Here is a 27,873-nt window from a genome sequence, read left to right as displayed (position 1 = left end):
TTCTAGAAGATGACGCACGTATTGCATTGTAACACGACCACGTTTAACGCTTCACAAAAGTTTCGCTCTCTCTGCAAGGTCCACCATGGTTGCAGAGGGAGGCGTTCGTATAACTAAAGTTTGCAGCGGGTCCCTTGACGCAATGCTGCCTCAGGTAAGCCTCGCCTACACCGATTCACGCATTGTGTGGGATCTGCATATAGATTTTTTTTACATTGTGTTTGTGAGGAACGACATTCTCACTCATTGTTCCACTTGTCCTAAAATTAGACATAAGTTTCGTTTGAACCGCAATAAGCATACGTTATCCCACTGCTTTATATAGAAAAGCCTGCTACCTTTCTCAGTTGCTTCGATTGTTCCCTTAAAGCTGAAGTGACGTCTTTAGAAAGATAACTGTAATGCGCAGAAAAATGTTATTAACACAGACCAATCGTTAGTAATCCGAATTATTACCTGCAGTTTTCACCTTTCTGGTGCTCTTTCACTACAATATTGTTACGTAGGAAGACGCAGACGACAAGCTATGTACAAATATATTTACAAGGAAAATACGCTGCGCTTGGCCAAGAGGCAACAGCCCGCGCTAGCTTCTAAATCGTCGTCGTCGTCTTTACACTGCTGGCCTTTCGTGATCGCACATATTGTGCTGTAGCACTACCCCCGGCTGCAAAAGCACCGTCCCGGAGCGACTAAAGATCGGACTCGGAAGCAGTGTAGTAGGCCTTGAGCCTACTGACGTGTACGACATCACTAGATGCCACAGGAGAGGACGAGCTTGAGCCCACAGGAGCAATTTCGTAAGTCACAGGCGTCACCTGGCGCAGCACGTGGTAGGGCCCTGTGTATCGCGAAAGAAGCTTCTCTGAAAGTCCGACGTGACGAGAGGGCGACCACAGGAGCACGAGCGCACCAGGTGAAAACTGTACGTCACGATGGCGGGCGTTGTACTGACACTGCTGAGTGGTCTGTGAGGCCGTAAGTCGAGCACGGGCAAGCTGGCGTGCATGGTCGGCGAGGGCGATGGTGTCGCGCGCATACTCGCTTGTTGAGACCGCAGCAGGAGGAAGTGCCGTGTCTAGGGGCAAGGTAGGTTCGCGACCGTACAGTAGATAAAAGGGAGAAAATCCGGCGGTGTCGTGCCGGGAAGAGTTGTACGCAAATGTTACGTAAGGAAGGGCAATGTCCCAGTCGAGGTGGTCCTTGGAGACGTACTTGGCCAGCATATCGGTAAGAGTACGGTTTAACCGCTCTGTCAGGCCATTGGTTTGAGGATGGTATGAAGTAGTCAGTTTGTGTTGAATGGAGCAGGAACGCACAATGTCAGCGATAACTTTCGAGAGAAAGTTTCGACCACGGTCAGTAAGCAGCTGTCGCGGGGCGCCATGAAGCAAGATAATGTCACGCAAGAGAAAGTCCGCGACGTCAGTGGCGCAGCTGGTAGGGAGAGCCCGAGTGATAGCGTATCGGGTGGCGTAATCAGTCGCGACGGCTACCCATTTGTTCCCAGAGGATGACGTGGGAAAGGGACCGAGCAGGTCTAATCCAACACGAAAGAACGGTTCCACAGGGACGGTGATCGGCTGGAGATGACCGGCAGGTAGCACCTGAGGTGTCTTCCGACGCTGGCAGGGATCACAGGCAGCAACATAGCGTCGAACGGAGCGAGCGAGACCAGGCCAATAGAAGCGGCGGCGGACGCGGTCGTACGTGCGGGTTACCCCAAGATGTCCTGCAGTGGGTGCGTCATGCATCTCAAAGAGCACAGTCTGTCGTAGATGTTTTGGCACGACAAGAAGAAGATCAGGGCCATCAGGGAGGAAGCTCCTTCGGTACAGAATGCCGCCCTGGAGGACATATCGGCGAACGGATGCGTCGGTAGGTGTAGAGCGCAGACGCTCGGTGAGTACTCGCAGCGATAGGTCTCGGTACTGCTCATCGGCGATGTTAGCGAAGGCAGACACAGAGAAAATGCCGTCGGCGGTACTACTGTCGGCCTCGTCAGGCTCGTCTACCGGGTAGCGAGACAGGCAGTCAGCGTCCTTGTGGAGTCGGCCAGATTTGTAGGTGACAGAGAACGAATATCCTTGGAGGCGTAAGGCCCAGCGACCAAGTCTTCCTGAAGGGTCTTTCAATGAGCATAACCAACAAAGCGCGTGATGGTCTGTGACAACGGAAAAGGATCGGCCATATAAGTATGGGCGGAATTTCGCAACCGCCCAAACTAGGGCCAGACACTCACGCTCAGTGATGGAATAGTTGCGCACCGCGGTTGAGAGGAGCCTGCTGGCGTAAGCGATAACACGGTCGTGGCCACGCTGGCGTTGTGCCAGTACTGCTCCAATTCCGTGACCGCTGGCATCAGTACGGACTTCGGTAGGCGCAGAAGGATCGAAATGGGCCAGAACGGGAGGCGTTGTGAGAATGTCGATTAGATGAGAGAATGCAGAGGCCTCGTTATCGCCCCACTGGAAAGGAGCGTCTTTTTTCAAAAGGTCGGTTAGTGGTCGTGCTATGGCGGCGAAATTCCTCACGAAACGGCGGAAGTACGAACAAAGGCCGATGAAGCTGCGCACATCCTTGACACACTTCGGAACAGGGAAGTGCGTAACAGCATGGATCTCGCCTGGGTCCGGTTGCACTCCGTTCGCGTCAACGAGATGTCCAAGGACGGTAATCTGGCGACGGCCGAATTGGCACTTCGATGCGTTGAGTTGCAGACCGGCTCGCCGAAAAACGTCCAGGACTGCTGAGAGGCGCTCGAGGTGCGTAGGGAACGTTGGGGAGAACACGATAACGTCGTCCAAGTAGCACAAGCACGTGGACCATTTGAAACCGTGAAGAAGGGAGTCCATCATGCGTTCAAAAGTGGCAGGAGCGTTACATAGGCCGAACGGCATCACCTTGAATTGATAAAGACCGTCGGGTGTTACAAAGGCGGTCTTCTCGCGGTCGAGATCGTCCACGGCAATCTGCCAATAGCCGGAGCGAAGGTGAATAGAGGAGAAATAGCGAGCACCGTGGAGGCAGTCAAGGGCGTCATCAATCCGAGGTAGGGGATACACGTCCTTTTTGGTAACCCTGTTAAGGTGCCGATAATCCACGCAAAAGCGCCCCATCCTTCTTTTTTACCAGCACAACCGGTGACGCCCAAGGACTACATGACGGTTCAATAATGTTCTTGGCAAGCATTTGGCGAACTTCTGCGTGAATAACTTGACGCTCAGCTGGTGACACTCGATACGGGCGGCGATGAATGGGAGGGGCATCGCCGGTATTAACGCGATAGCGTTAAGGAGCTCGTGTCGCAGAAAAGCCGGTGTCGTCGGCGTCGGTGTCGGCGTCGGTGTCGGCGTCGGGTGTCGGCGTCGGGTGTCGGCGTTTGCGGCGTTGACCGTGAGCGATAAATCACGGCAGGCGCTTCATAAATATAAAGCAACTTCCAAGTTTGGCCCGGTGGGAATCGAACCAGGGTCTCCGGAGTGTGAGACGGAGACGCTACCACTCAGCCACGAGTTCGATGCTTCCAAGCGGTGCAAACGCGCCTCTAGTGAATGCGGTGTTGCCTTCGAAACGAGCCGTGGAAAGTTATACTGCGGTGTATATCGGTAATTATGAACATGTAACGTACAGAAGTCACAATTACACGAGTTGCGAAGTGCGTTTCCGCTGCATTTCTTCTGCGCTTTCCGCACACGCAGAGCCATCTTGCGGCAAACACAGAAGACCCCCCTCCTCTCAATGTACGGCGCTGCCCCGACAGGAGGCGCGCCGCGCGCGCATTGGGACCGCTGCCAGGCGCGTCGCGGGACTCCCTCTCCCCTGACGACGCTTCGCCGTGCTCCCGGTTTAGATAACTATCTATCTCTCTGCCCGTGCCGATCACGACGTTTGGCTGGCGCAGATCGTTTCCCCTCCGAGACACCGAGTTCTTTGGTTCGTTCCGTTCGCTCAGGCGCATGTTTCGTTGCCACGCCGAAAGCTGCGTTGCTCGACGCTCACCGCGTGATAGGTGGGCGCTAAGTCCGATGCGGGGCGCATCGTAAGTAATCGCTGTGCCGTAGCGCATTGTCTTATACCCCTTGGCGGGTCGACGGGAACGCTGTCGCGTCCCACTCTTGAAGGCGAAGCTTAAGCGTCCTCCAATTTTTAATGCGATGTTTGACAGCTGTAGTTTGGGCTAAAGGACGATCGTTAAAGTCAAAAATATCTTGGTAGGAAATGAGAACGCGGTAGAGCGCACGAGCGTGCTCGGACGGCATGTCGGGTGCAATCATTTTCTGTAAGTCGGCGATGGTGCAAGTCGCCGACTGCGATGGTAGAGGAGGATCGGTTGAATTGTCGTCTATTGAAATCGATGCTACAGAGTGATCCTCGAATGAGCAAAGTTGGGCCAGAGACATCCCGCGTGGCAGCACTTGTGTCGTCAAGGCACAATTGACCACTGGCAGGCAGACGCAATTCGCCGTAATAGATAAAACTGTATGGGGTACTGTGATCCCATGTGTAAGGAGGACGTCTGGCATAGGAGCCGCGATGTAGTGACCGTCGGGGACTGGTGGGGATGACACTAGGTCAACGTAGGTCAGTGCCGAAGGTGGCAAGCGAACGAAGTCGGCGGAACTGAGGCGACTGGGGTGTGGTTCAGCAGGATCCAGAACAGGCAGGTCAAGGCGGAGAGTACTGGCGGAACAATCGATGAGAGCAGAATGTGCGGAGAGGAAGTCTAAGCCGAGGATGATGTCGTGGGGACAGTGGGCGATGACTGTGAATAGCACGATTGTTGAGCGATCGGCGAAGGAGACGCGGGCGGTACACATACCAATGACGGGGGCTGTTCCGCCATCGGCGACACGGACAACAGGCGTCGTGGCGGGCGTGATAATTTTCCTGAGCCGGTTGCGAAGGTCAGCGCTCATGACGGACAAATGCGCCCCAGTGTCTATGAGAGCAGACACAGAAACACCGTCGACTTGCACGTCAAGAAGGTTCAGATGAGTGGGCAAAGTCAGTAGAGGATTTGGCGGCGTAGGGGGCAATGCAGCGTCACCTCGAGGCGCTGCATCGTCTAGTTTTCCGGCTGGGAGCGGCGTCCGAAGGGAGTCGGCGAATAGGAGCGACGGGGCTGGGGAGAGCGAGATTGTCGTCGTTGGGGCGAAGGCGAACGATAATAGGGGCGGTTCGTTGCAGGAGAATCAGTGGCGGCATTATCGGAGCGTGCGGCATAGGGACGAGAAGGGCCACCTGAGGGGCGAGAGTAGGCAGTATAAGTAGACCGGATCGGGGAACTCCAGCGACTACGACAGTGCCGAGAAATGTGCCCGATGCGATGGCAGTGGAAACAAATAGGCCTGTCGTCAGCAGTGCGCCATTCAGATGGGTTGCGGAAACGTGGTGGGTAAGAAGATGCGGGACGGGGCGAAATCGAAGAAGCCGGGCGGGTATCAGGGCGATGGGCCGAGCAGATGGTGTGAAGACCCATGTTTTCAAACTCCTGGCGGACAACTGCCTGGATCAGTGAGACCGTGACTGCAGATGCGGTGGTGGGACTGGAGTCGAAGGCAGCCGGATAGGCGGCCTCGATCTCACGCCGGACGATCCTGGTAACATCGGCAGTGTTGTTTGGACGAGGAGCGTCGGTACAGGAAGATGTCGATGGGGTGTTGGGCAGACGGGCAAACTGCTGGTCAATACGTCGGCTTTTGGCGAGTTCCAGGCGGCGACACTCTTTTATAACAGCATCCACCGTGGCTACGTTGTTGCAAACGAGCAAGTTGAAGGCGTCATCGGCAATGCCTTTGAGGATGTGGGAAACCTTGTCTGACTCAGTCATGTGGGTGTCAACTTTGCGGCACAAAGTCAAGACGTCCTGAATGTACGTGACGTAGGGCTCCGTTGACGTCTGCACACGACCGGAAAGCGCCTTCTGCGCGGCAAGTTGGTGACCGTAGGGGTTGCCGAACAAGTCTCGAAGCTTTTGCTTAAGCGAATCCCAACTGGTCAGCTCATCTTCGTGCGTCCGATACCAAACTCGAGGTGTGCCACCGAGGTAAAAGACGACGTTGGCGAGCATGATAGTTGGGTCCCACCGGTTATTGCGGCTGACGTGTTCGTAAAGGCTGATCCAGTCCTCGACGTCTTCCCCATCTGTTGCCGAGAATACGCCAGGATCACGGGGAGCGGAGAGGGTGATGTAGGTCGTCGAAGTGGCAGCAGGTGTCGGAGCCGGTGGAGTCGGGTTGGCGTCGCCGGGAGCCATGAAGGTAGGCTCGACGTACCGTCCACTGCGAAGCTCCGTGACAAGGTACAGGGAACGTCCACTTCCACCAAATATGTTACGTAGGAAGACGCAGACGACAAGCTATGTACAAATATATTTACAAGGAAAATACGCTGCGCTTGGCCAAGAGGCAACAGCCCGCGCTAGCTTCTAAATCGTCGTCGTCGTCTTTACACTGCTGGCCTTTCGTGATCGCACATATTGTGCTGTAGCAATATCAACAGGGAATGTTTTAATTCAGTACGTTCTTGCAGTATAACGGCACCAGCTTGTTTTATAAAATGCTTTTACAAGAGTGGCTTTTCGAGCTTAATAACAATGATTTATTAGAAAACAATAGCTCTACTCGTTTCACGAGAGATGGAAATTCAATATTACCATGAGATCGCAATAAATACTGAATAAAAACCTACTCATTTGCAGCCAGGTCATGTTGGAACCATATCCCACCTACCTCAATATCATTGTCTAATTAAGTTACAAACATGAAGAAAGATCCGAGGTCCTTTCTTTTGTTATCTGATTTTTTTTATTTAAGTACCCTAAAGGCCCATGCGGGCATTACATAAGGGTGTAACAAATAATTAGTGATATATACAGTATACGCATTTAAACAGATAATGCATGCTACAATAAAAAGAACACAAGCGGAAAAACAGGAAAACAAACAAATAGAAACCAGCATGAGGAATACAACGACACGTCCTAAACGCAGAAGATACATATTGATTTAAACAGGGTGCTACACAAAATCAACGTAACTTGGTCACTTTGTACAAGGAAAAATACTTGATAATAACGTACACATACCAGCCGATATTGCATGAAACAATGAAAAGTTCAAGCAGAAAAAAATTCATGCCTCTTGCCAAATTCTGGTTATTTCAGGTGTGGACCAAGCGGTTAAAGTCATCTGAAAGTGGCATTGTGTTACCGTTCAACGTGAGTGATGAATGAGCGATACTTGCGTTCGTAAGCATCGCAGTGAGGGACTAACTACTAATCGTAACCATGTTTTAGTGAAACTGGTTTGTAGGCCTGTTAATGGCCAACAGTACTACGTGCAGTGTATCGGCAAAGCCGCTAACAAAACTGTAGACTACATGATACACTTTTGCTCTATATAATGGGCCCCAAAGTGCTTAGTGCGAAACCGCATCAGGAAAAAAAGAGGGGGACGAGCAGCATGCTCGTTTAGTCTAGCGCGAGCCGAATACACTTTTTTTTTAAAAAAGGTCAAGGACAGTTCAGTTTCTCAATCGACACGAACGTCTTCTGTATACAATTATGCGTGTTTAGAACGCCTGCTTTCTCTGCACGAAGTTTCAAACTAGTGTAGATTTATTGAGCTGGCTACTAATACTGGGAAACAGTATTCAATGCCAAGGAGTGTTACGGTAATAAAAGATATATTGACGCACACAATGGATAATAACATAGCGGGCATCCCGTCAAGGTGGGCGTTTATTTCAGGATAAAAAAAAAATGAGCAAGGTCTGTTTTGTGAGTAACTTGAGATAGATATAAGGATTTCACGCAACTTTAAATTACGCAGGCAATGTGTTCATAACCAAGGTCTGGTAAACGAGAATAAACAAGAAGCTGCTGACGCATGCAAATATTTTAATCGTTAATCATGCCTTACGCTGTCCAGTAAAAAGGTGATTTTGGCAGAAAGAAAAGAGACAATAAATGAATAATGCAGATAATACGCGAGTAAGAATAGCAGAAATAAAAACGAATTTAATAATAATGGCTTGCTTTCATCGCTACATCAATAGAAATTACTAAATAGAAAACCCTCGCAGGAATGCTCTTTGTATAACATTGTAGTATTGCGGTGGGTGTGTCAAGCGAGATGTTCTTTTCATACTTTTGAAAGAAAATGTCTGGTTTCCTCATCGTCAGCGAAACAATAAAGCGCACGTACCCGTCACTTCTTTGTAGACTTGTCTGCTTGAACAAAGAAAATTTCCCAGAAGCTTTAGAGCATGCCTTTCTAGTGTTCGCCACGTGTAATAGCTATGGCGTAGTGACTGCAAATCATACACCCTGCATGGTGGCCCCTTTCTGGGCATATTGGGTGATTGGGTGGTGGTTCCTCTTTAAAAATGCGCACGTGTCCGGTCCCCTTTTTTCACTTTGTCCCGCGTTTTTAAGCGTCTCTTCAATCGTGAATAAAGCTACGAGAACACCGATCCGAGAGGAACGCTCTGCTACATTTACAAAAAGCATAGCTGAGCATGCGCATGTATACCTCGTCATGGAAGTTCTGCAGCAGTGGCAACCAGAGGTCCTTGTAGTGCTCCGTACCATTAAAGCTAGTTTAAAGGCGGGTGCCCGGAACGCTAGCATGTAGGGCACGTTGAAACTCACTAGTGCACCGAATACTGAAAAGAACTTTGTGATTGAATAAATGCACAAACGATTGCAGACAGGAGTAACGCGACAACATGAACGAAAGTGCTCTGTTGATGCACCGCATTTTGACCCTGCGTGCATCAAAAAGGCAGGCGACGAAGAAAGAGAAGTCCATGCCAGCTACTTGTATGGCGGGGCCTTAGCAACAGTTCTTACCTGATGGCACAATAGACACAATCCCAGTCACTTATCTTTATGTATGCTAATTGCATGGTCTTGATCCAGAAAACAAACACCCTGAGTTGTCAGCTCGCAATCTCTTCAGAATCGTTAAGTATATCTAGAACATCTAGTATTTTTGGTCTCTAGTTCGTTCTTTAAAATAGATGCAGTTGAGAGTCAACCCTTTTCGTATTCACTACGTTCTTGTCCGTTGTTTCTCTGTCGCGCAATTACTAATTAATGCACGCCAATTCACCCAGCTTTCAGTTCTTATCTTGCATGAGGTAGCAAATTTCTAGATTACAGACTTCCGCTTCCTCCACTGCGGTGTTCTAAACGATAAAAACTGCCGGATGAAGAAGGCTTCGAGCTAAGGGAACCATAATTCAAACGCATTATGCTTTCTTGGCCTCGCATGCGGATGTTTCTGGTTCAAAAATTTTTGTCGACCTTCTGTAAGTTTTTTCTATGTCCAAGCAAGTTACGCTGCAAAAGTTACTGGAAAACACGACGAAAGGAATATGAAACAAAAAAATTATGCGAGAAAGGAAACGACAGTCTAAATGCGAAGGTTTTGTGTGGCATAGTTATCAGTAAGTGGGATTAATAAAGAACATGGACTAATACCTAAAATATTGTGCAGATGAAACGCGAGTTTTGGAATCTACCTAGGTGAAGCGACGCTGCCGCGATGCGGCTAGTTGAATGGTATAAAGAATTAAACGCTATGCGAAGAATTGGGTTTATTTTCATTTATTGTAACGTGTAATTTGAAGCAATCTTTAGGCGCCACAAAGGTAACTCTACTTTAGTCTTATGCAATGCTCCTTTTATGCGCTGCAGTATTTACAAGTTATGCCGAAATGCAACCACCGGTCCACGTGAATCAACACTGAATTGAAGCGCTACTTTATTGTTTCAGCTTGGCTCTAGTCAAGTAAAACATATGGTAAAATATTTAGGCATGCCTGCAGGATCTAGTAAAGTTAGTGAATGTCATCCGTGAATTGGTTCTTCCTGGATAGACTGCGAATTAGCTATTTAGCTCGGAGGTATTAGGACGATTCAGGCAGGATGTGCGAGTAAATTTGCCGAAATTCGGTGAATTAGCTGAAATGAGCTGAAAAATTACGATCGCGGGTGAATCGTATTTCCGCCAAAATGAAGGCCCAGCTGACACTGTTTTGGCTGTGACGTTGCAATTAGCCTCTAAGCCAGGATTGCACAACTGTGACCTTTATAACACACGTACTATCTTGAGATTAGCATGCGGCGGCTCCGAAACAGTTCAGAGAAAAAAAAAAACGACCCTCACAGCCAGACGCCTATTTATGGTGAAGGTAAACGTTCAGTTTTGGCTTAGGTCCCTGCTTTGACATGGTTACGACTCGGTTATTATCCGACAGGCAGTGTACTCTATCTTACCGCGCATGTAGTTTTCAGATCGCAATTCTGAAAGACTCGTGCTCTTCAAAATAGCAGAAAAATTGACCGTGAAACCAGAAAATCCAGCTAGCACTTCCCTTCTCACTAAATAATGCGTCAAAGTATATCTCTCTCGTGTATGCAGAATCTCTTTCCCTACCGAATCAGTACAACGTTAGATGATGGTAGGAGCAGTGTCGTGAATTCAGCACTGTTTCTGATGATGAGAGGAAGACCAAGGCCTCGGGTTGAAAGTGAAAGGTGCCTTCGGCGGAAGGCACTTTTACTGAAGTGAAGAATGCACTGTGAAAGCTACGCGACGCCTTCGTTCCAAATATCTCAGCTTGTCGCGCGTTCAGGTCTCCCGTTCACTAATGGCGACGCCATAAGAGAGTGCATTTGGTGGCCCGCGAAGAGATGTGCCGGGATAAGAACTTGACGCTTCCACATCTGAGCTCGTCAAAAACGATGGTCTGGTAACAAGACCATGATATTGTGGACGACCTAACAAGACAGCTCCAGGCACGCTGCAGCAAGTTCACGTACTACTCCCTAGTTTTGAAAGAGTGCAGAGCCAACAAGGACACAGCTGAGTCAGTGGCATACATTCGAGATGTGCATGAGAAGTTCCGCGTTACCCAGGAACTTGGCAGGGCTCTGTTCAGCTCATGGAGGAACAACGGGAGAATGGATAAGCAAAGAAATCAACGCTCAAGCTGCAATCTGAAAATCCCGCAGGTGTCTGCGCAGATGACACCCGACTGTTATTTGGGAAGAGAAACAAAACCGTTGCATTGTTTGAGGTATGCCGTGGCATGCAATTTCAAAAGTACCACCGACTGCTGCACCAGGATGCACTCTGTACAAAGGTTACGAAATCTGAGCATGTGATGAGGATTGTGGCGGAAGTCGCGAACAAGATCACACGTACGCAGGTATTCGCCTCCCGTAGCACGATCGAAGCTATCAGTCATGCTAACCATAAATCGGTGGCATGCCTGCACTTACCATTGACCCAGCTTTTCCTACACCCTTTTCTCTAGTTGTGATGTCCAGCACACTCGCTATCCATAATTACCTTCCTCTTTTCAGTCTGACCATTGCAGGACGAAATCCCATTGTATTCGTTCAGCTATTTCTCTGCGACGGCGAAGGGCACCAGTATCCACTGAAGAATTTCAAGGTACACGTAAGATAACGAAACAAAAAGGTAAGGACATGAAATTGAAAGCCATTTTCATTACATTTTTAACATTTCCAGATGTCGCAGTTCTAGATACGCCTTCCCGTGTATTCGAAGCCAAATAAAACAGCGGGTAGTGCCCCTCGCATTTCCTCTCGGTACTGGTGCTGATGTTGCAACAAGTGGGGTCAGCCTGCTGTCTTCTATCTATGGCTGTTAGTCTCTTCGCGCTTGATATGTTTCACAGCCTGTCCAAAGAAGGTATTATTCTACCCAAAGACAAAGGAACAATATCGACGGCACAGCGGAAAGTAAGTAAGGGCGAACATGCTACTGCAATAAAAAGGCAACTTTAACAGCTTCACTTATTCTCTACGGGCGATCCTTGTATACTAGAACTCATCAACCTAACGTTTCTACGCGCCGTATTTTTTAGAAGCTTGCGACTCCTTGCAGAATGTGCAGAGCTCACGTACGCTCACCACAACTCCAGTGCTCAGTTAGATCCATCTAAAGTGAGTGACGTACGCCTATAATGCTATCAAGAAAAGTGGGACTAATTGTGGGATCACATCTGCATTCAAGCGCAACGGACCAATTCTCCAATCGTTAGGATATGAATGCACACATGTTCCTCTGATGCTAGAGTCGCTCTTGGAAATGTCTGGTAGGCGGGTCACAGGCCAGTTTCCTGGATTCATTCCTCCCGGCGGCTACCGCTTTGAGACACTGTGTCAGACTGCATTGCCTTCAGGTACGGCCCGTAGTTTTGGCTAGAATGCATCATCCTCTGGTGCAAACGTCGCTCTTTCAAACGGTTGGTACGCGCGACACGAGCCTTCTGAGAGCTAGCGTTTTCAGATGTCCTGTCAGACTTCGCTGCCTTCAAGTTGGCCCACGTTTTCGCGCAGATACTGGATACCTCCCAGTTGGGTGGAATTCGCCTCTAATAATATTGTGATAGAACAAGTATATTGTGAACCCTGGAATTCCTTCGCACCTGACAAATTGCAGCGCCAGCTGCGTTAGCTGCTGGTATAAGCATTAGATTCAGCGTGTGAAATGGTCTTTATCCGCCTGTTCGCAATAGGCTCCACATATCGTAAGCTGAATATGGGCTCTTAACAAGACAGATAAAGGAGTGAAAACTTTTACTGAGAGTCCGCCATCGCTGCCTGTTTTGCGGATGCGGGCAAGATTAAAACACGTGTACTGCTTAAAAGAACGGAGTCCATGTGTCTTGCGAAGTTTCAATCATTTCCTTATTAACAATATTATACAGGCCACCTATGGCTGCTCAAAGCACGTGTGGGTACAGTTCAGAGAAATGCTTGGCGCATCTATTACCACTCAGTATGTAAGAAAAATCGCCTTGTCGCCCGAATTTCGCCGAGCACACTGTAGCAATATTGAAAAAAACTTTTTGTCGTAGATGTCTTTGTTTTCAATCGCAGAAATTCCGCGAATGGTGCCTCATCACATTGCATGCTGTCTCTGTTAACCTTAAGATTTGGAGCGCTTGATTCTTTCTTGCTGTTTGTATGGTATGATATGGTACGGTTGCAGGATATAGCCAAACCTTTAAGTATGCGCTAGCGCACCACTGTGCTAACATAAGTTGTAATGCTTACTTTTCACGTTGGTTCAGGTGCTACTCAGCGTTATGCGTCAAAGCACGAGGTCACTAGATCTATTCCTCGTCCGCCTCTTTCCCATATGATGGTATGACAGCACCATGGTAACATGTATAGCAAGACAATGACTTAATCATTCAACATATCCTGTTCTTAAATTCGCACTTGAAGCAGCGAGTATCTTTATCCGTGTGAACGCTACTCCTTCAAAATGAGTTTCTGGACACGTATAAGTATTTCTGCGTGCCCAAAGCCATACGTCGTAAGACTGTTGGTGCTGTTGTGTGAACAGCATTTGAAGGAAAGCTTCCAATCTTACCACGCATCACGTACATACCAGCGTCTCGTTATTCTAAAAAAAATGTCAGTATTACGAAGGCGATGCCTCTCGAACCATGTTTTTAGAATAACGAGCTTGTCATTTCTACCAGCATTTGGTGCTTAAGCTCGGCTGTTGATGCTCTTATCCACAAGAAGGACACGTCAATCTGCAGAATAAGCGTGCTCATGCGGCATGAATATCAGCTAGTTTTATTACCTGCTCTATACTTTGTTGTCATAGGTTGACAGTGTTGCCTGGGACTGATTGCAGCTTGGTAACCAGATGAGGTTACTTGGAACCAATACGTGAGTAATTATGTAAGAGACAAAGCGATAAAGATTAACAAGTAAGTAAGCAAGTAACACAATAAAGCATGTCGGCTGATGTACCTTCGGTGGTCAAGCAATGGGCACACAGGGCCCATTGATTCTTGCGGCAGCCAATGGAGTCATCCGGAGGTGTTAATGGGCCAAGATATTCAATATTAAAAAAATTATTGATAGATATTAAGGTAATAAAAGATGAGTGTCTGTTTCAATACAACAGTATGAGCGGAGTCATGTAGTACCCAATGCGGCATCGCATTGGGTACTACATGACTATTGGGTACTTGGGTCCCTAATGGGCATCGTAAACAATCGAGCGGTGCGAAGCCAGATGCGCGAATCGCAAAAAAGAAAACCTCTCCAGAGGAGATGAGGTGAGTTCGTTCAGGGGTGGTATACTCACTATGCAAAGAAAAACTGTAGCAATTTCTAGCAGAAATAGCACTGCGCTATACATGAATGCGCCAGGGCTTATAATTAATGAAGTTTACGGCAGAAAAGTTACTCCTTCGGTTTGTGCCGTTCCAACTTGTACAAACCTGCCGTCTGACGTGAATCGTGTAATCGTGTCAAAGATATATCGTTAACACTACGGAAGGCAGCTTCAGAAGCTTGACGATTTTGCCAAATATCGACGTTTGCGCTTCTACTGAGCGATGCAACCAGGAGAAAGCGCAAGAGGCGACAAGTTTTTGCTGCATTGCATCGTGAAACAGAAAGTCGGTACCTGAACTGGCTATAGCATCGTCGGGAACAAAGCGAACAAGAGCTTAACGCTTGCACTCTAGAATTCACAAATGGCGAGTTTCTTTCTTATATGCGCTGCCATTTGACACGCCACAGCTTTCGAAATAATTGTTCGCCGAACCCTGATTCAGGGCTGGGACAATGACGCCGCGTTCTTAAAGAAACCGCAAAAAGTACCGCTGGAGCACGTGTACCAAGATAGCTAGCTGTATTTTAGCGAGAATAGTTTTAGGGTAGCACTCGCAAGGAAGCCACATATTTGACAAGAACGAGTAGGCGGTGCGAGAGACTGCAGTATCCATAACCTGTGCACAAAGACAAGGCTTACAGTTTCGCACATGTTGTTGGAACCATAGGCACTCATAGTATGAAGTGAAGCTTATTAGCTGCGTTGCAACTGTGTTGGTCGTGTGCAGTCTCTTGTTGCCTGTGGAAGGAGAAAGAGTCCTGCTCGCAGCGCACGGAGGTGGTAACAGCCTCTCGAACTACAGGAGAGTCTGGCCGTCGCGTCAAGGGAAGCGTAAGTAAAATTTTTTGTTCGCCTCGTACGATGTTCAATGATCGAAACCCATTACAAGAAAAAACACAATGTTCTATAGAAAATGTTTTATGGCTGTGTCGAGTCTCCTAGATATTTTTCATATATGAAGACCGGCAACGTGACTGTATACCACCAAGAGTGTACGTCAGGAAGACAAGGGTTCTGCCGGGTATACTTCTAGTGCTTTGGGCATTCGGTGCTATGCAGCGTGCTTTTTTTAGCTGCTCCAAATGTTTAAAATTAGAAAAGTATAAATCACGGTAACGTTATGTTTACCATTCGAGTGGACGGATTGGTAGCCTCTAGATACAGAGCAACTTCCGTAATTACGGGCGTAATTAGCGAATTTACGGTAATTAACTTTCTAATTATCAACAATAGGTGGCTTCAGCAAATGAGTACCTTGGAGCCCGTCCTGGACACTGCCTATCTCAACGAATAAATTTTCAATAGCGAATTTAATATGGGAGCTACGGGGAACAATGAGTTACCCTTGGCAGGCTCCTTGAAACAGAAACCGGCCGTAAAAAGAGCGGCTGTGTCGTCGATGACTCCCCCCCCCCTCCCCCCCCCCCTCTTCCGACTTTTCTCAAGTCTCCGAGGTAACCACTGGTCGAGCCCTGTGAGCAGCTTACGTTATCTCTTAGCTGTCTGTGACGTTGGCCTAGCGCTTCAATGCCGGCAGTCCGCCAAATCTACTTGGTCATTCCGTTGGGCGCAAAGTCGGCCAAGTGGCCGATTTATGTGTGATATGGGGATTTGTTGGCACATGTTCCTACGAACACTTTTAGCGTAATAATACTATTGCAAAAAATGGCTGTGGCTTAGGTAAGGTTAAGCCCAGGATGCGAAGCATACTAGCCTTTATTTTAGTTGTTGAACCACTGTTTAGCTTGGTGAACTGCTGTTGCTTGGCTATATTTGGTTCGGCTAGACGAAGAAACAACTCATGTGTTACTCTGCTTCGCCTTGGACGCCCCGCATTGGACGCGGTGAGCGTCGAGCAACGCAGCGTTCGGCGCGGCAACGAAATGTGCGCCTGAGCAAGCGACGCACGCCTGAGCCTTAGAAACAGCTCGTTTCTAAGGCGACACCGCATTCACTAGAGGCGCTTTTGTACCGCTTTGAAGCATCGTACTCGTGGCTCAGTGGGCATATCTTTTTGGACTGTCATGACGCAGTGTTTTTGTGGGATATTCTAAAACGTAGCCTTAAAAAGGAATTGCCGTTAAGTGCTTTCGGAATACGCTTCCTGCCATGCGCGGAACGAGAGGGGGTGCCTGTCGATCTGTTAATGCTTTTGTGCATGCACAGTGTGTGGCGAACGCGTATGGATATTAGACATGAGCGCATTGTTCAGGCCCCAGCACATGAATATTTCATTGAAAGTGTGTTATGTATACGCGAATTTTTCTGTGCACAGAGTGGCCCTCCTGATTGGCTAAGTGCTTTGGACAAAGTGACTAGCCTACATCGTTCTTATCACACCACACTGATCCGGCATTGACTAGTTGTTTTTATGGACATGTAATACTCACATTGTACCTTGTTTTGCCAAGCCGGTATTAAAAAAAAAAATACTCGTGGCTCAGTGGTAGCGTCTCCGTCTCACACTCCGGAGACCCTGGTTCGATTCCCGCCCAGCCCATCTTGCAAGAGTTGGGCCAAAGCCACTTCTCCTCTGTCGTGACGTCACGGTGTCACGTGGTATTCAAGGCGACACCGCCGCGCCTGAGGAACTGGGTTGAGCTCTCGTAATATGCTTCGCATAAGAATGCACCTTGGTTCCCAACATCCACCGAAATACTTTCGTGAACCTGCAGAAGTCGCACATGGTAACAGCATTACGGTGCCTTGTTCCAAATAGAACTATTGGAAATGCAAGGTTTGATATCTGACTTTACCTGGCTGTCGTTCAGACTTTTTGTTTTGTGTCCAGTGCTATCGGCACGAATGACCCTACTTTATTCAAGACAGCCCTTGCTCTCCTCCGATAGCGGACTGGCTTTCGCTATTTCTCGAGCGTAGTCGCTTCTTCATTATGTGTGGTAGGCTCATCAAATCATGTTATTTATAGGACGTTCTTCCCCAGTTCACAGAACTGGCCACTTGAAATTACGTTATTTACTTTAACAGTGTTGAAGTGGGTAAACAAAGCCTGCCCCATAGTAAGTAACAGGTGAACATAAATTTCAGGTGTAAAAAAATCAGATAGCTTCAACAGTAAGAATAATGTTTCAAAAGTTTCCTACGTTAAACCTGCTGACAACAGAATACATCTTCTAAGAGTACGCAGAAAGCTTTTTTATTTTGCGCCCTCTATCCAATTCTTATTGTTCTTTCAAATGTGTAATTTAAGGAAAAAACTGAATAAAGCGTAGACATTACGAGAAGTAAAGTTGGAGGTGCTGCAGCATGCTTCAAGAAGACGTCGAAGTAGTATTATATAAATATCTGCCACACAAGCAATGCATAGATCGTGTCAATATGATCATGGCATGAGTACACAACGAGACAGGCTTGTGATGAGGAGGAGGAATAAACTTTTATTGTTGAACCAGCACTTTATGATGGCCGGGCCTACGCCTCCCACGAAGGGACGTCGAGGGCTTGCCTCGCCGCCGCCTCGCGGGCGTGCTGGGTCGCCCAGGTTTGGTCGTCGAGGGCGGAGCTCCGCAGAGCCTCATGCAACCTCGACGAGAGAGTCGTGGTGTTAGTCTGTGCGTACTGTGCTGGGCACTCCCATAGCATATGCGAAAGCGTAGCCGGGGGCTTGTGATGATACATGCGCGTCATTGTGATCTCGCATAAATGGAACAGTGAATTTATATTTGCGGAGCAGTGATCCTTCCCATAACTTTTTTTGCAGACTGCTGGAGACGGAACGAGGTGTTTAAGGAATGCGTCGGCACTGGCTGTGAAGAGGGCACCTGCTGGAAACCTACAATCGGTCCCAGGTGCTTTAGAAACTGCAAAAGCGGATGCTACTGCGGAAAAAACTATTACAGGAACCACAGAGGCAAATGTGTTGCATGGAGAACGTGCCTTAAGGAGCTGTATCCTTGGACCTACGAAAACAATCCATTTGGCCAAAATCAGTGGTGGTCACCGACGTCACACAGCTAACCCGTGTCGATTTGCAGGTATTTGTGGCAATAAAATAGGAACAAGAGCTCTTCCACATGTCAGTGTCATTGGGCGTTTAAGGGAGGAAGGGAGCGGGGGAATAAAGTGATAAAAGAGGATACCTTCGTTGTTTACGTCTCTGTATGTAGGGTTGGTTATTAGAAGTCATCTGCTACTGTGGGTCATTGTCAAATACAAAACAACAGCAAAATGATATGTGGTGTTTAATGGCGCAAGGGCCAGGTTTGGCCAAAGAGCGCCATGACAAGTGGTGATGTTGACGATGTATTATGGAGATGTGACTTGGCTGTAAAGTGGCCTAAAAAATTGTCGCTGTAGAGTGCGTAAAATCTACGTGCTATAAAATTATGGCGATGACTAATGACGAATACTCTAAACACTAAAATCCATCGTAGAATAATGATGCAAAATATAAAATATATAAGATGGTAAAATTACTTGGAGCACTGCTGCCTCGCCTGAGCCCTTGAACCACAAGGGCCTAGAGGCATGTGCTATTCAAAATAATGATCACAGCGGCATCCTCTGAAGAGAGGACGCGCTACGAATGTGTGGGGCTAATAACATGCAATACAACATCTTTCAAAAAGCCTAGGACGGCATTGGTGTCAAAGAGTGGTTCTGGACCAAGTAACATAACAGGATGAAGGGGGATCTGCTGCCGGTATGCTAAGAGAAAATGTTTCCTTCTTTCAGATTCGGCTTCCCGACACTCCAGTAGAACGTGGAGGACGGTCAGCCTCTCCCCGCATCTACCACAGGTTGGAGGATCGTTTCCTGTGAGTAAAAAGTTATGTGTGCCAAATGTGTGTCCTATTCTTAGACGGCAGAATAGGACATCTGTCCGGCGGGATTTTGTTACAGGAGGCCAGAAACCTAATTGTGGCTTTATTACATGCAGTTTATTATTTATTTCTTCGTCCCACATGCGTTGCCAGCGGTTTCGTAGTTTCCTTCTTAAAAAAGGCTTCAGGTCTGTGACAGGGACCGAAGCAGTCGAGTTAACTGCATGCAATGAGATTGATGTGGCCATCTGGTCGGCTAGAACGTTTCCCTCGATGCCCCTATGTCCAGGCACCCAGCATATGATCACATGTTGGTTAGATATATATGATTTGCACAGTGCGGAGTAAAGTTCAATAACTACTGGATTTTTATGATTACAGAAAGACATCAAGGCCTTCACAACACTGAGGGAGTCCGTATATATCACTGATTTCGGGAGTTGTGATTTGTTTATATGCTTTACGGCCGACAGCAGGGCGTAGGCCTCAGCCGTAAAGATACTAGTTTCCGGGTGCAGTACGTCGGATTCTGAGAAGGATGGACCGACGGCTGCATAGGACACCCCGTCGTGTGACTTTGATGCGTCTGTGTAGAACTCCGTGCAGGAGTATTTGTGCTGGAGTTCCCGGAAATGCATCTTGATTTCAATCTCTGGAGCATGCTTTGTGACTTCCACGAAAGATATATCACATTGTATGAGCTGCCACTCCCAGGGAGGTAGCAGCTTGGCTGGATGCATTAGGCGAAGCTCGAGGAGTGGAATGTGCATTTCTTCACTAAGCTCCCTCACACGCAGCGAGAAAGGCTGTCTTACGGAGGGACGATTGCGAAAGAGTGTAGCATATGTCATGTCATGAATGGTATTAAAACAGGGATGTTGAGGATTTGAGTGGACTTTCAGAAAATATGTATGGCTGATGTATGTTCTCTGGATATGAAGAGACCACTCATTCGATTCTGCATATAAACTCTGTATGGGACTCGTTCTGAATGCGCCAGTGGCCAGACGGATTCCTAGATGGTGGACCGGATCTAGCATCTTCAGCGCGCTCGGGGCTGCAGAATGATAGATCACGGCACCATAGTCTAGTCGTGATTGAATGAGGCTCTTATAGATATTCATTAAACATTTTCTGTCACTACCCCATGTAGTCTGGGATAGAAGTTTGATTATGTTCATTGTTTTCAGACATTTTTCTTTAAGATATTTAATGTGGGGGACGAAAGTGAGTCTGTAGTCAAGTATGACACCTAGGAATTTGTGCTCTTTGCTGATAGGTATTCGTTGTCCACACATTTCTAAGGAAGGATCCGGAACCAGGCCTCTTTTTCTTGTAAAAAGAACGCAAGAGCTTTTGTTAGGATTGATCTTAAATCCATTCTTGTCTGCCCACACTGAGACTTTATTCAGGCCATGCTGTACCTGTCTCTCGCAGACTGCGAGGTTACAAGATTTGAAAGCTATTTGAATGTCGTCCACGTAGACAGAGCAAAAGATGGCGGGTGGTAGTGAAGCACGAAGCGTGTTCATCTTCACGATAAATAGCGTGCAGCTGAGCACGCCTCCTTGGGGTACACCCGTTTCTTGTGTAAAAGGACGTGAGAGTGCATTGCCGACTTTTACCCGGAAGGTACGATTTGACAGATAGCTTTTTAATATATTAAACATATTACCGTGGATGCCCATTTCTGACAAGTCTCTTAAGATTCCGTAACGCCACGTCGTATCGTACGCCTTCTCCATATCGAGGAATATGGATAAGAATTGTTTGTGTACAAATGCGTCCCGGATATTTGCTTCTACACGTACAAGGAGGTCAGTTGTGGAGCGTCCTTCTCGGAAGCCGCACTGATAAGGATCAAGAATTTTGCTCTGTTCAAGGAAAAAGATGAGTCGCCGATTTATCATTTTTTCGAACACCTTACAAAGGCAACTTGTGAGGGCTATCGGTCGGTAACTTGCCACTGAGGAAGGGTCTTTGCCTTGTTTCAAAACAGGGACTACAATGGCTTCCTTCCACGCGGTTGGAAGGTACCCTGCATACCAGATGGTGTTGAAAAGTGTGAGTAGTGTAAGTTGGGTGTCTTTATGTAAGTATTTGATCATTTCATACATGACTCTGTCAGATCCCGGGGCAGAGCTCTTGCATGCGCTCAAGGCAGCTCTCAACTCGGCAATGCTAAAAGGACAATTGTATGGTTCATTCTGTTGACATTTTCTCATGAGTGGCTTACATTCTTCTATTTGTTTATATTTCAGAAAGGATTGCGAGTAATGGTTGGCACTTGACACGCTCTCAAAGTGCTCCCCAAGTGAGTCCGCCTGATCTTGTAGGGTATCGCCTTCTGTGTTTACCAAAGGGAGTGCATGTGCTTGTCGCCCTCTTATCCTATTGACCCTGTTCCAGGCTTTCGCCTCATCTCTGAACGAGTTAATACTTGATAGATAATTCTGCCAACTTTCTCGTCTCGCCTGTCGGCGGGTTCGCCTGCCTTCGGATTTTACTTTTTTAAAGTTGACTAGATTTTCTGCAGTGGGAGAAGCGCGTAGCAACCCCCACGCCCTGTTCTGTTTTTTACGAGCGATCCTAGAATCGTCGTTCCACCATGGGACACGCCGTTTGCAGGCCAAGCCTTTTACTTCTGATATGCATTTATATGCGACATCTATTATGAATGCTGTAAAAAACTCGACTGCAGCGTCAATTCCTAACGAAGACAGCTCAGCCCATGAGATACTAGTTAGAGATCGAAATTTCTCCCAATCAGCTGTCTCAATCTTCCACCTAGGAGCGTATGGTGGATGTTCGTTTTCTTTATATGATCTTAGCAGTATAGGGAAGTGGTCGCTACCGTAAGGGTTGTCGATAACTTCCCATTCAAGTTCAGGCAGCACAGACGGGGAGACTATACTAAGATCTATTGACGAAAAGGATTGGTTTGCAAGAGAGTAATATGTGGGTTCTTTCTTGTTGAGAAGGCACGCTCCAGAAGAAAAGAGGGACTGTTCAACAAGGCGACCTCGCGCATCTATACGAGAGTCGCCCCACAGGGAGCTGTGCGCATTGAAATCGCCAAGAAGAGCATAAGGTTCTGGCAACTGATCGATCAAGGAGTGAAGTTCATGTTTGTTCAGTTGGTAATGCGGGGTATGTAAAGGGAGCAAATGGTGATGAGTTTGTTTAGTAGGACAACTCGAACCGCCACTGCTTCAAGGGGCGTTTGTAGCTGTAAAGGTTGACACGCAATACTTCTATGAGTAAGAATCGCAACACCACCCGATGATGCGACGGCATCATCGCGATCTTTGCGAAAAGTAACATACGTACGGAGAAAGTTTGTGTGTTTAGATTTTAAGTGTGTTTCCTGTAAACACAGCACTTTTGGATTTTGTTTGTGGATGAGTTGTTGCAAATCATCAAGGTTTCTAAGGAGACCTCGGATGTTCCATTGAATGATTTGTGTATCCATGTTTAGGGTAAATTGGTGCTGTGTTTACGGAAACGGAAGTGATGTCTTAGATTACAGAGCTCTTGCGAGGCCCTGTAACCGGGGTTCTGCCTTTTTTGGAGCGTTCGAGGGAGCCTCGCCGCTCCTTAGGCGCTTGGAGCGCCGTGGGGGTAGGTGTTGTGTCCATTGCCTCATGTGAGGCACCGGACACGCGCTCTTGAGAGCGAGAAGTTTTTCGAGAGAGTCTCACCTCGGAAGGCGAGACCCCTGCGCCCACCAGCCCGGAGGCCGATGGGGCTCCCTGAGGGATTTGGCTGCGCCGGCTGTTGCCAGCGCTGGAAGGGGCCTGGGAGGTTGGGGCAGCCTCGGCTGCACCCACCTTCGGGGTCGATGGCCCCGTCTGCTGTGTTGGCGCAGCAGCGTCAGCTGCAGCCGCCGGGGGGGGCGGATGGCGTCACTGCCGCCTCACTGGGTGTGGGTCGGACAGCCGCCGGAGACCGTTGTGGCGCTGCCCCCTGACGCGCCACTTCGGCAAAGTTGTGCTTTGGCAGGAAGGATACCCGCCTGCGCGCTTCTTTGAAACTTATATTTTCTTTTACTTTGATCGTTACAATCTCTTTCTCTTTTTTCCAAGATGGGCACGACCGCGAGTACGCGGCGTGCTCCCCATCACAGTTCACACAGTGGAGACCCAGTTGAAAAACACAACAGGACATTTTAAGAGTCTGTCGTATTTTGGGACGTTGTTTCTGTAGTTCTGTTGCCTGTAGTTCTGTTGCCTGTAGTTCTGTTGTCTGTAGTGTGACGTCCTGTAGTAGAAAGTTGTGTAGTTCTTGATCAATATTTAATTAAAAATTGACAGAGACGTCCGTAAGGTTATGTAAATTTGTTAGTACAAAAAAGAAAAACATAAAAGTAAAAAAAATAAAAAAAAACGTCTCCCCTAGGATTCGAACATGCGACCTCACGATTCCGAGCCCGGCATCTTACCACTGCACCACCCCTGACATGCTTTTGGAGTGTACGTTTTGGCCATGTGAACAGTACGACGTGCTGATGCGCTGATGTTTACATTTGCATTTTGAGAGCCAAGATCCGCTATCACTCCACCGCGTCAAGTGGCGCATCTCTAGAAGAGCAAGAGTGTTCGTACCATCGACAGGTACATCTCGCAGTGCTAGAACATCGATTTTGATGTACAATATCCTTATTAAATAAGAAATTCAGAAATAGACAACGTTGACTTTTAGGGTTATTACTGCTAGTTTCGACAGTTGTCTCTCGTTCTTTACACTTTTGAGCGCGCATATAATTCGTGTGTTCAATGCAAAATAGGTACATAAACATTCGTGGATGAGAGTTCTTTCTGACAGCATACTGGCTTCTCACGGCAGCACTGTACCAGAATAATGAGACCCGTGCGAGACAGCTTTTCACGCAAACTTTGTGGAACAACCCAAATCTTCTTTTCCGCTTCGCATAGGCTTGTGAAATATTCCTGGGAAATTAACTAATGTGTCAGTGTAACAGCACATGTAAGTCCACAGGCCTGTGTGCCACATCTTACCAAAAAAAAAAAAACGGATACGCAGCCATTCCCGCAGATGGTATGATTTTGATCAGCGGCCGATTTTGAGGAGGCCGGTAGGGCGTTGCTGGTTCCGCGTCGTCACGGCACAATTATAACTATTCGCCACGTCGACTTTATTACCGGTGTCAGTGCCATCAGCATTGCCGGCTTCAGAGAAGCGCGATTGAATACCGCGCAAGAGAAAAGTACAGTGTACACCACCGATGCGAAAACATACAATTTTAAAAAACCGCGACGGAAAGCGCTTCTGTTGCGACTTCGGAACTCTTGGCCGTCGCGATCAAATATTTCTGCTGCGACGTCGGAATTGGTGTCGTAACGTCGGAGTCGCTGTCAGGATATAAAGCTGTTGTTCCGACTTCAGAACTCTTGTTGTCGCGACAGAATGCTTCTGTTGCGAAATCAGAATTTCTGTCGTAATGTCAGAAATGTCTCGCAATTAAGAAATGTCAACAACTTCTGTCGTACAACAGAATTTCTGTAGTTGCGACAGGAATTCCTTTTGTCTTTTTCAACAAGGCACTACAGAAGCTTGTCGCATCACACAATTTCAGTGCACTTCTGTTGTCATCATTGGGTACATGTTGCGGCGATAGGTTTCCGTTGTGGAACAGTTCTCTGTAGTACAACAGAAGTTTGTCCATTACTTCAGGAACACTTCTGTTATGACAACTGGGGGCCTGTTGCAATGATAGGCTTCTGTCGTACAACATTTTTCTGTAGTACAACAGAAGTTGGTCGCATTACTTCAGGAACACTTCTGTTGTGACAACTGGGGGCCTGTTGCCACAATAGGTTTCTGTAGTATTTCAACAGCTCTCTGTAGCACTACAGAAGTTTTTCGGGTTACTTCAGGAACATTTCTGTTGGGACAACAGGGTGCCTGTAGTGATGACAATTTTCTCTGTAGTACTACAAAAATCTGTTGTAGAGCTTCAGCTTTCTGTAGTAACAACAGACATACGACAGACTGTACTTCTGTAGTAGCAACAACAAATGTCTGTTGTACATCAGAAAAGTCTGTCGCTCCATCAGGAATCTGTAGTTACTACAGAAAAATCCTGTTGTACGACAGAAATTTCTGTAGTACTACAAAAATCTGTTGTAGAGCTTCAGCTTTCTGTTGTAACAACAGACATACGACAGACTGTACTTCTGTAGTAGCAACAACAAATGTCTGTTGTACATCAGAAAAGTCTGTCGCTCCATCAGGAATCTGTAGTTACTACAGAAAAATCCTGTTGTACAACAGAAATTTCTGTAGTACTGAACACAACCTCTGTTGTCATTTTCAACTGGGGAGTGTTTTCACACGATTCAGCGGAGTGCTCATGAGCACTACATTTTGCATAGGTTTGGCGGCCGCGGCAGTTCGATGAGCTGTGGCCAAATCGCTGGCATTTAAAACATCTCAGAGGGTTTGGGACATATGGTCTGACCCGAAGCTTCACATATCCTGTCTCAATACTCTCAGGGAGCACACTTGTACCAAAGGTGAGAATTAGATGTTTTGTTATGATTTCTTTTCCATCGCGCCTTAGCAGAATTCTCTTAACATTGATTACGTTTTCATCACTCCAGCCTTCTAATAGTTCAGCGTCCGTAAGTTCCATCAGGTCATCATCCGAAACTACACCACGGGTGGTGTTCATCGTGCGGTGCGGGGTAACTGTGACTGGGACATCTCCAAATGATAGAAGGTTAGGCAGTTTCTCGTGTTGTTTTTTGTCACGGAGCTCCAAAAGGAGATCACCGCTAGCCATCTTTGATGCTTTATATCCTGGTCCAAACGCCTGAGTTAGAGTTCTTGAAACAACAAAAGGTGAGATTGTTCGTGCTTGTTTTCCTTGTTTTTCAGAATGGATTACATGGAATCGCGGGAAAGTTTCTTTTTGGCGTCCAAAAAATTCAAAGATATCTTCGGTGCGCCCCCTTTTCAAGGAGCGATCAGATAGTGGAGGGAAAGAACTAGCCATAAGTGGGAGTGTATTTTTCGGCAGTAGCGCCAGCCACCCACCATGGAGCCCAACAAGGGGACGCTGCAGGGCCTGTAAAACAGGGCCTACAAGCGCCAGCTGTACGCTACCGCTATAACCAAATATGATATAACCAAGGTTGGCTACTCACACAAGGTTAACCCTTGCTGCCAGGAAGGTCGGAAGTAATAAAGAAATGAGAAGGAGACAGGAAAGGTGGAAAGTAAGGAAAAGACGAAGGTTGTAGGGAGAGAGAGACAGGAAAAGGCAACTACCAATTTCCCCCGGGTGGGTCAGTCCGGGGGTGCCGTCTATGTGAAGCAGAGGCCAAAGGGGTGTGTTGCCTCCGCCGGGGGCCATAAAGGTCCAATCACCCAGCATCAGCTCAACCCCCAGGATCCCCCTTTCCCCAGACACGGCTAAGCCGCGCCGGCTACACGCGGGAGGGTCCAACCCTCGTGTGCTCGGGTCCGTGGTGTCGCCACACACCAAACGCCTGCTTGTGCAGACGCCCCTGCGGGGAAAACAACAGCAAAATCGCAGCAGTGATAACAGAGTTAAATAATGAACATAAGTGACATACATTACGCTAGCAGAAGAAGAACCTTGTGAGATCGCGGTATGTACCATTCTGTGAAACTGGCTAAGAGCTTGGGAGCTATTCCTCGCCAATGAGTTTCTATGGGCGCATCAGAAGATGACAGCGCCACTCAAATTGCGACTACTGTCCCGTACCAGAGACAGTAGTGCCCATATTGTACGTATGCACAGCATACTGGCATGAACCTCAGGTTATGGACTCTTTTCTGGGAACCACTAATGCCAAGTCGTTCTCAGAGGACTTTATCATATAACATCATTTAACATCATATATAAACGGCTAGACGATGGTTCATTTTCGAAGGCAAATATCTTTGGACGACGGCCGCATGCATTGCCGGATTACAAGTCGACACGGACATTACTAATATTTATGGAATTAACCGGCGTCAGTAACAGGTGCAGATGTGATGGGCAGCCGCAATTATACGCTCTGCTAATGCTTCCCTTTTCCTCCTCTCTTTCTTTTCTCCCTCGAATAACTTTTGCTCTGCGTAGACCAGCAAACCGGTAGTACTTCCGGTTCACCTGCTTACCTTTTCTTCCTGTTTTTCGCCTCATTTTCCCCTCATCATCATTTACTCTACAATAAAAAGTTGAAAAGCATGGAAGGAGCAAATTGTTTAGTTTGGCACATTTAGTGCAAGAGAAGGTTGATAACATGACTTTGCCTTTGTATGCATTAATTTATGCTTTTCATTATATATTATATTCATTCAGGAGATAGCAAAGAAAACCGTATTCATTTTCGAGGACTTTTACACCGAGAGATAAAACTTTCTATATTGAGCAGGCGAGATGTAGTTCGCCCTTTTCGGCGGTTTTCTCATTCCAGGAAGCCGTGGGCCTTGGTCATCTGCCGAACTCGTATCACCAGTGCTAGCTGGTAGCGTAATCAAAAAAAAAAAATCCAGCTGTCAAGCTCGTATTCTTTTATTACAAGAGACTTATATTACAGCGAAGCTGTTTATGTGGACCCTGTGCCGTCATTGTCGGACTTCGTGAAAAAGGGCCACGTGACACAGCGGGAGAGGAAAAGTAGACCTCAACAGACGGAAAGGGGTTGGAGCGACCCCTTTCCCACATTGAGAATGCTAACACCCAAGCGACTCTTATACGGTTGTCCCACGGTGCATTTTCAGCGATCGACCCAGGTCGGGATTGAATTCATTGACGATTGATTCCACCCTGCCACGAAAGAAAGAAATTTTGTGCTGGCAGTTTGCGACCAAGAAACAGTGCCTAACAATTGAAACGCGATACTAGGAGCGCGTGGCTGCTG

The 27,873-nt window shown here is 47.5% G+C and overlaps 2 protein-coding genes and 2 long non-coding RNA genes across 14 annotated transcripts in view; 3 read left to right on the top strand and 1 right to left on the bottom strand.

Annotated features, from left to right (window-relative positions):
• LOC135910324 (uncharacterized) overlaps nt 1-27,873 on the bottom strand; it is a 312,252-nt gene that overhangs the window by 114,813 nt on the left and 169,566 nt on the right. The gene's annotated exons all lie outside the window — the stretch shown is intronic.
• Nucleotides 1-27,873, top strand: part of LOC135910322 (uncharacterized PE-PGRS family protein PE_PGRS46-like) — a 146,287-nt gene that overhangs the window by 90,972 nt on the left and 27,442 nt on the right. The gene's annotated exons all lie outside the window — the stretch shown is intronic.
• LOC139048604 (uncharacterized) lies at nt 97-11,469 on the top strand. Its single transcript, XR_011507799.1, has 3 exons — nt 97-154; nt 7,169-7,222; nt 11,381-11,469. It is a non-coding gene; the product is annotated as an uncharacterized lncRNA (long non-coding RNA).
• On the top strand, nt 14,884-18,968 carry LOC139048553 (uncharacterized). Its single transcript, XR_011507770.1, has 3 exons — nt 14,884-15,020; nt 17,911-18,184; nt 18,885-18,968. It is a non-coding gene; the product is annotated as an uncharacterized lncRNA (long non-coding RNA).

The sequence above is a fragment of the Dermacentor albipictus genome, chromosome 8 (assembly GCF_038994185.2).
Source record: "Dermacentor albipictus isolate Rhodes 1998 colony chromosome 8, USDA_Dalb.pri_finalv2, whole genome shotgun sequence".
Classification (NCBI taxonomy): Eukaryota; Metazoa; Arthropoda; class Arachnida; order Ixodida; family Ixodidae; genus Dermacentor; species Dermacentor albipictus.
The sequence above is the reverse complement of the archived record's forward strand: the minus strand, read 5'-3'. Positions and strand labels throughout refer to the sequence as shown.